Genomic DNA, 8,989 nt, shown 5'->3' with positions numbered 1-8,989 from the left:
TGGTCTCCCATGGGGTGCAGAGCCCAAACACTTGGGCCATCCTCCACTGCACTCCCTGGCCACAGCAGAGAGCTGGCCTGGAAGAGGGGCAACCCGGGACAGGATCGGTGCCCCGACCGGGACTAGAACCCGGTGTGCCGGCGCCGCAAGGCGGAGGATTAGCCTGTTGAGCCACGGCGCCGGCCAAGAGCCAGAAGATCTTAAAAACAATCTAGTCTCCAACTCTTTCCTCTTGGACCTAGGAAAAAACATTCCCTGGGATTTTTAAAACTCACCAACTGCTGAGAAATAAGCAAACTCAAAAGGGCTTTTATCACAAAGAGCCTGAAGTTCCAGAGAGGGGGTTGAACCTCAGAGTAGAGTGAGTCAGAAAGCATTTTATAATCATGACACGGGTGTAAGCCTGAGGTCAGAACGTGTGTTAATAATAACAGATGTGATAGAAAAATGTCTCTATTAGGCATTGGCATGCTTTTTCCTAAGCTTTCTTAAAACACTCTAAGATATTTCATTATTCTGATTTTTTATTTAAAGATATTTACTTCAGGGACAGAGAGAAAGAGGGAGAGAGACAGAGAAAAACAGAGTGTTCCCATCCACTGTTTGGCTTCCCAAATGCTTGCAATGGCTGGGGATAGGCAAGGTTGAAGTCAGGAAACAGGAACTCCATCCAGGTTTCTCACGTGGTTGGCAGGGACCCAATCACTTGGGCCATCACCTGCTGCCTCCCAGGGTGTGCATTAGCAGGAGGCTGGACTCAAAAGCAGAGCGGGGACTTGAGCCCAAGTACTCTGTCCCAGGCTTCTCAACTGGCATTTTAACAACACCCACCCCTGTTATTCTCATATTTAGATGATAGGAGCATGTGAGGATGGTTTGGTATACTTCATAAAGGACTATCCTTTTAGTATAAGGGGCATAAATGTGTGGAACCTTTAATGGACAGTCTTATTTGACGATCTAGTATTGTTAAGTTAATACATGAAAACACATGCAAGTTATAAAGCCTGGTAATCAAATAGACATCCAGGAGCCCCCACCCCAACCGACATTACTAACAACATTGGCAGCCTTTGCAGGCCTCTGCCCCGTCTCTTCCACCCCTCTCCTGAGTGTTGCATTAGTTATTCTCCTGCTGGCCTCAGGGGACATCCACCACCACTGTCTCCAGCGTGAAGGATCGCACATGGGAGGAGAGTATCAGCATTGTAAGTCCAAGCTTCAAAGTGACAGCACAACTTCGCCCAAATTTACATTCTTAAAATTAGCTAAAGTTTATAGTTTTCCCAGACATAGAAGATAAAGCAGAAGTATAAGTCACGCTAGACCTGATATTTAGATGGTAAGAAGGAAACCACACTCGGTACATTCCTCATCTTCATTCTGCCTGGGCTCTGTCCTGTGAAGCATCCTAACCCAGTTCATGAGACAAAAAGAAACATGGGAACTGGAGACTGGATGGAGCCAGGATGATCTGAGAGAAGAAGGCAGGGGATTTTGTCAGAGTGCAGTGGGAACGGAAGGGAGGGGCCAGGAGCGGAGGGGAAGAGGGGACAAGGATATTCTGCTTTAGCTTTTACTCCATAAAGTTAAGTAAACAGGGGCCGGCACTGGGGCATAGCGGGTGAAGTCTCCACCTGCAGTGCCAGCATCCCCTGTGGGCGCCCGTTAGAGTCCCAGCTGCTCCACCTCCATTCCAGCTCTCTGCCATGCCCTGGGAAAGCAGTGGAAGATGGCCCAAGTCCTTGGGCCCCTGCACCTGTGTGGGAGACCCAGGGGAAGCTCCTGACTCCTGGTTTCAGATTTGTGCAGTTCGGCCATCGTGGCCATCTAGGGAGTGAACCAGTGGATGGAAGACCTCTCTCTTTGCCTCTGCCTCCACCTCTCTGTAACTCTGCCTTTCAAGCAAGTGGATAAATCATAAAAAAAGGAAACAAACAAATAAAGACAAAGACATGGGCTGGCACTGTGGCATAGTAGGCTAAGCTTCTACCTGTGGTGCCGGCATCCCATATGGACACCGGTTCGAGTCCTGGCTGCTCTCCTTCCAATCCAGCTCTCTGCTATGGCCTGAAAAGCAGTGAAAGATGGCCTAACCACTTGGGCCCTTGCACCCATGTGGGGGACCCGGAAGAAGCTTGTGGGTCCTGGCTTCAGATTGGCCAAGCTCCGGTGGTATGGCCATTTGGGGAGTGAACCAGTAAATGGAAGACCTTTGTCTCTGTCTCTTCCTCTCTCTCTGTCTGTAATTCCGCCTCTCAAATAAATAACATCTTTTAAAAAAGAGTTAAAAAAAAGGACAAAGATATTGAATAACTTGTTTATTATTTGTAGTGGGGGCAGTCTGGAAAGAAATGTTGGACCCATTTCACTTTGCAGCTAATTTTGACACATTTCTCTCTGCCTCTGGTTGTGTGTTCAGGAAAGGATGTTCCAACAATAACAGTGACAATTCTCAGAATGGAGACATTGGTGGCTAATAGGTGCCTACTCTAAGACAGAGGTTGATGTTGGGTTTTGTTTCAAAGAGGCCATGTGCTATGAAGTGCGTTGCCATGAGATCCCTCTACCTGATTAACAGACTGAATCCGAGTCCCGGTACCTTGCTTGACAGCTGTTTCTTGCCCATGAATTGCATGAGCAACTAAAGTAGTTCTTGACACTCATGCTTGCCCTTGCAGTTACATCTGCCCTGACCTAGTTCTGTGGTTCTGTTCAGATCTGAGATCCTGAAACAGCCTTATGGGAAGATCACTTCCAATCAGTGGGGAATAAATAGAAAGGTAAAGAGGGAAAAGGGTAGAAAAGACAGGTTTTGAGATTAATCAGGAATTTAGTTAGCAGGGTACGCTACTATTACATAACATAGTATAGTAATGAAAGACAACAATTTTTTTGACATCAGACAAATTGAACCATGTATGAGTGAGCTACCACTGAGACCCCTCAGAGATGGGATTATTGCTTTCCTTTGGCAAGGTTGAGTCAGGGGAATGTTTATTTCCCTAACTTTTTTGCTTGCCTTCTTTCCTCTTTCAGATAACAGGACAGCCTGACTTATCAGCATAAAAAAATATTTCTGTCAGCACCCAGAGAACATGGAGGAAGTGTAAAAGGAGAGCAGTTATGCCAGCCTGCAGATTTAACCTAAGCCTAGACATCCAGGGCTGCAGTAAATGGGAAAAAAAAGTAAGCTGTAGGCTGTTACATTAATTAACAGTTGATAAGCTGTTGCACCTTTTGACAGGCAGTAGAAGCCTCACATGAAGATATTTTATTTAATGTGAGTATTAAGGTAGAAAACATGACTTTAGGTGGGAAGAAGAAAAAAACTCTCCTGGTACAGCTAGACACATCTTTCCTTCAGTAGCAACAGGAGGCAGTTCAAAGTAACAGTTGCGTGTGTCATGTCTTCATTGAATTATGGTGCTGACATGATACGTTCATTTTCCAAAATAAAACCTCCATGGCCACTTTCTTTCGAACCATATTCAGTTATTGCAAGAGGTGTTGTTGAACAGTTCTTTTAGGATAAAATTAATCTATAATCACTTAAAATTGACCAATTTTATTTTTAAATTAGAATGTTGTTTATATATTCATTTAGGACCTTAAATAAATTTCACTTTACAGAAGAAATTAATATTCCAGGGGAGACATATCATAAGTGCTTTTCCTTGGAAGAAAATCTTAAACATTCTTTGTAAGAAAAAAATGAAAATACAGAATTTAAAAACTTTATTCTATTTATCTAATTTAAATCACAAAATCAATCCATTTTCCACAGAAATGGGCAGAGCTAAAATGTGGTTGACATTAAACTTCAGAGCACTGGAGAGTGACAGTGAGGATTAGGCTATGACACTTCCTAAGGGTCGCTACAATTTTGCACACTGTAATTATTTTCATATTTGCAGAAAAAATTACATTTGGGCCACTTTTTTAGAAGCAGGGAGGGCTGCCTTGGGACATCAGAAGCAGTGGAATTTTCTTCCCTGGTAAGAGGAGGCCTAGGCAAAAGTTGTTCATGAGTAAAAATTGCCTTCAGTGCCTCCCACCATTTTTCCCTATTCACTCCCATTTCTGTCTTTTTGTTTGAGTCTCACAATGCTCTCTGGACTCCCATTATGCTCTCTCTCTTCACTCCAGGATTTCCTGTAATTTTTGCTGGGCACTGCTGTACCTGAGCCCTCTTGCCCAGGAACCCTCCTCATCCCTGCCCAGCACACCCCAGGTAACACCCGCTCTCTTTCAATCACCTCAAAATGAACATCCTTTGTTGCTACAAGTTTCTGTCCTCTGAATGTAGCAATTTTGATGAAAACAAATTGTGCTCATGTATTCATGCATGGTAATGAATTCACCAGTTGTCCTTCTAGTTAGGACAGCTGCATACTATAATGGTCTAAATATTTGTATCACTCCAAAATTCATACATTGAAAATGATCCCCAACATGATAGTATTAGCAGACTCTGGGATATGATTAGGTCGCGAGAGAATGGAGTCCCCATGGATGACAAAAATACATAATCTATGAACCAGACCGTGAGTCCTCACTAGATGCAGAATCTGCTTGGTTTCAGGCTTTCTAACCTCTGGAAGAGTGAGCAAGACTTTTTGTTTATAAGTCACCCAGTCTAGGGCATTTTGTTATACCAGCCCCAACCAATGGACTAAGATACATACTGTATATGTGGTCATACAGGAAGATGACTATAATGATTTTTTTTTAACATGTCCCATGGCCAATCAAGTTTGGAAAACATTGCCTATTATGTCCCAATTATTGGGAATTCAGACTGAGTTTTTCGAAGAAGGGGTAAGGAAGACAACAGTTTCTTTAAATCTGAGGTTTCTCCACATTTAGGACCATTAATGGTGTGTATGTTTTCTTAATGTGATACCTATCAACACTTTATGGAAACATACGCAGAGAGATAAATGGTGCCTTAATTCAAAGTATGCATTTGTTGATGGTATAGATTTCAGACACCGTGGTATAAGTGTTCTGGAGTGAGAGAGCCTTTCAATACACATGTACACAGTGTGTTTCATCTATGTGAGGTTAGCTTCCTCATCTAGCTTGATAGGTGAGCAATTCCCACATCCTTTACACCATCACAAACTTCGTTAGAACTTGCTAACTGCTCATCCAAAAAGAAAGCCACAAAGAAAAGCCTTTGTGGCCATTTGGGGAGTGAACCAGCAGGTGGAAGACCTTTCTGTCTCCCCCTCTCTCTGTAACTCTACCTCTCAAATAAATAATAAAATCTTAAAAAAAAGAAAAAGAAAAAGAAAAAAATAACCAACCAGGTCAACTGCCCTACAGGCATAATCAAGGATTTCTCTATTTTTAAAGAGGAAGGGGGCAGTGCCTCCTCCCCTCCTAGTTTATGAAAATGTCTGTTTCTGTGATCTTCAGAGCTTTCTAAGTTCCTGGGCCCGGCTCCTCTTGGAGATGCAGATACCTATGGAGAGAGCTATTGTCTTCCAGACACCTTGGGTTTAGCCCAGGGATCTACCAAGGCCTCTAACTACTCAAGGTTGTATTTGACCCACTTGGGGAAGGCAGAAAAAGTAAACTTTCAGATCCCGGTAATTAAGCAGGCAAACGGCTACAGATGGAATTCTTCTAATACCTGAAGTATCGTCAGATGCTGGGCTTTTTACAGAAACACTGAAAAGTTCTAGGGGCGATTTTTTTTTCTGCACACCTATTTACCAGGAAGAGAAAGAAAGAGAAACTTTCTAGCAGATCTAAGCTGAAGTACAAGCAATTCTTTCACTTGGAGCTTAGGATTTAGCAAATTCAATAATGCCCATAGTGTATGTGGTATATTGGGTCAGGAGATGGAATTTTGCAAAAATCTGATGAATTTAGGCCATCCAATATTCACTTTTTAAAAAAATTATTTATTTTCAAAAGCAAATGGAGAGAGAGGGAGAGAGAGAGAGAAACTTCCATCTGTTGGTTCATTCCCCAAATGGTCATAATGGCTGGGGCTGGTTCACACTGAGGCCAGGAGCCTGGAACTGTATCTGGGTTTCCCATGTGGGTGGCAGGGGCCCAAGTACTTGGACCATCTTCCGCTTCCCTCCCAGTAGCATTAGCAGGGAAATGGACCTGAAGCAGAGTAGCTAGGCCTTGAACCAGTGCTCATACTGGATGTCAGCATCACAAGCAATGGCTTAATCCAAAGTGCCACAATGCTGGCCCAAATATTCATTTTGATGAATGAATATCCAATAACAAGAACTGTCAGGAAGACAGAGGACTGTAAACTAGGGTAAGAGGAGACTAAGCAACACACAGAAGAGGACCAAGAAACCAGTCTGGGTAGGGTATTGTTGCCAAGCTGCCCCTTAGGCAGGAGGTCATTATGCCACCTTGCCATACTCTCAACACTGTCCTGGGTCATGCAGCCTGTCAAACCAGGCTGGAGCAGCCGGGGTGCTGCTCTTCAGAGGCACACACACACACACACACACACACGGACATCTCTGATATTTGGGATGTGGGCCCTCACTGCTGGTGCAGCATGACTCATGATCCTCAACCTCTGTTAGCTCCCTGGAACTCCTCTCCAAGTCTCCTGCTCTACGTCCTGGAAACAAAACGTGACTGTACACAGCGCTATGAATGCTTGTGGGTAGAGTCCCTGCCAACACTGGAGACGGACTCTGCTTCAGAGCGTGGGAGAATTCCAGCAGCAGAGGAACTTAGGTGAGGGGAACATAGAATTACCTTATCAGAGTCATCTCATTTACGATCGATACAGTAAATTCTCACACATGGAAATGGCATAGCTTAGTAGAACTGAACGTCTATTTTCCTGCTTTCTCTTCAGGAAGATGCTCATGAATTAATGCACTATTTGCAGCAGTTAGTAACAGAAAAAGTTTGCATTGTGAATTCATGTTGCTCTTAAATTTGTACTTAGGTAGGTCTAGCCTATCATTATTATCTCTGAAAATTAGATGTTGCTGCCATTGCAATAAAGAATTCAAAACACTAGCTGCTGATTTGTGGTAAGGAATTCATATATTGTCAGATCAAGAATACCTGTATGACCAATGCCTAGCTGCAAGGGAGTCCATAACAATGGATATTTGGTATTTGGTTTCTATTGTCAGAAGTAGACTTTTCCTCTTGCCAGTTCCCACATGGTAAATATTATCCAGGTACAGATGATCACTGACTTACAATGGTTTACCTTAGGTTTTTTTCAACATTACAATGGGTTCATTAGGATACTAAATGCATTTCCAATTTAACAATATTTTTTTCAACTTACAATGAATCGGTTTAATAGGAGGTCACCCTTTCATAAAATGAGAAACATCAGATGAAAAGCTCCATATAGTGAGTAGCTAGCAACATCAAACCAAACACAATGAAAACGCAACAACTCTACAAGTCTGCTACACCTGTCCTTCACGGGTGTGCTATGTAAGAGAACTCTGTGGCAAGTGTGGCTGGTGTATGCTTGCTCTGAGTCATTGCTTTTAAAAATCTGATCAGAATACCTGCTCTTGCGATTCTTTACATCCTGTAATGTACTGAAATTAAGTTTGTAGATGGTCCTGTCATTTTCATTTTTGCTTCACTTTATACTTTTTAAGTTTTATTCTTGAATACCAAGAACAATCTTGGTAACCAGTTTTCCAACACAATATTCAAGCTTAGCTTCTTTAAGTGTTTTCTCAAGAAGGTTACTGAATGACTAGTGTCTACCAACTGAGTGCTTGTTAGAAGTTCAGATTGCTGGGCTCTTCCATACTGCTTCTAAATCAGTGTTTCTGAAGGTGTGGCCCTCAGTTCTGAATTTCCAGGAAATTCTTGCGAACATTTAGATTTGAAGAGCTACCAGCTTTTTTTTTTCTTTAACTTACATTTGTCACTAATTTCTTTTTGTTCAAGTAGGAAAAGAAAACTTTACACTCCACAAAGAGTTTATTTCCTACTTGATAGAGAAGAAAACAAATAGTTAAGAGGATCAATATGCATTTTACAAAAAAAGTTTCCATATATTTTCTAAAAATCATGTCCTGTCATCACTTTACAGTGAGTCTAGACAGAGCCCTTCTTTTAGTACCATGATGAATTATTTCTGAAGAAAAGAGAGGTTATAAGTGACAGAGAGTAAGCCCTTCTTTCTTTTGAGGCACTATGAAACGTAGGCAAGGACCAGATGCTCAAAGATCTTTCTGTTATGTAACCTTGGCTGAATCCCTTCGTCTACCTGGGCCTCAAGTGCATAAGATGAGATAATTGAGCAAAACTGTCTCTGAAGTCTCACTGGCCTCTAATAATCAATATACCATTCCCTTTGTCTAGGAGAAACACAAAATTGATTCAAAGGCTAAAACGGAAAACAAGATGGGAATTCTCTTAAACAACAAATACATGTTGGTTCACAGCAAATCTCCCTTTTTATTTTTTATAAAAATATGCAACATTAATCTACAACAGTGATAAAAATGAAACACAGCTACATACATTAAATTGGATGCATCTCAAGAAATAACACTGAGTGAAAAAATCAAGTTGCAGAAGAATTTGATAGTGGTTCCAATTGGATCAACTCAAAACATTCAGGACTGAACTATGCATCATTTGAAGGGGCTAACATGTATACCAAGCACCCAGGAAAAGTAAAGAACAACTCCAAGCTGAAGACAGCGATTTTCTCCAGAGTGCTACAACACTGTGGAACGGCACAGGGTGTCGTGTCTTCATAGGTATCAAAGGTGTCCTGTTTTCCCTTCAAAAGCCCCACAACACTCTATCATGGGTGGAGAGTACCATGATTTTCAATTTTATTGTAGTTCATCATATCTCACTATTGCTTTGTATCCATTCAGTTTTTAACAAACCAAGTTAAAACATGCCTATCTTGATATGTAAAAAATTCTCTCCTCTATTACATGTGTTTTCATGCTCTTCTCTATTTTTTTTCTTTTTTTTTACAGATTTCCATGCTTAA

This window comes from Lepus europaeus, chromosome 14 (genome assembly GCF_033115175.1).
Source record: "Lepus europaeus isolate LE1 chromosome 14, mLepTim1.pri, whole genome shotgun sequence".
NCBI classification, from domain to species: domain Eukaryota; kingdom Metazoa; phylum Chordata; class Mammalia; order Lagomorpha; family Leporidae; genus Lepus; species Lepus europaeus.
Note: the sequence above shows the minus strand (reverse complement) of the source record.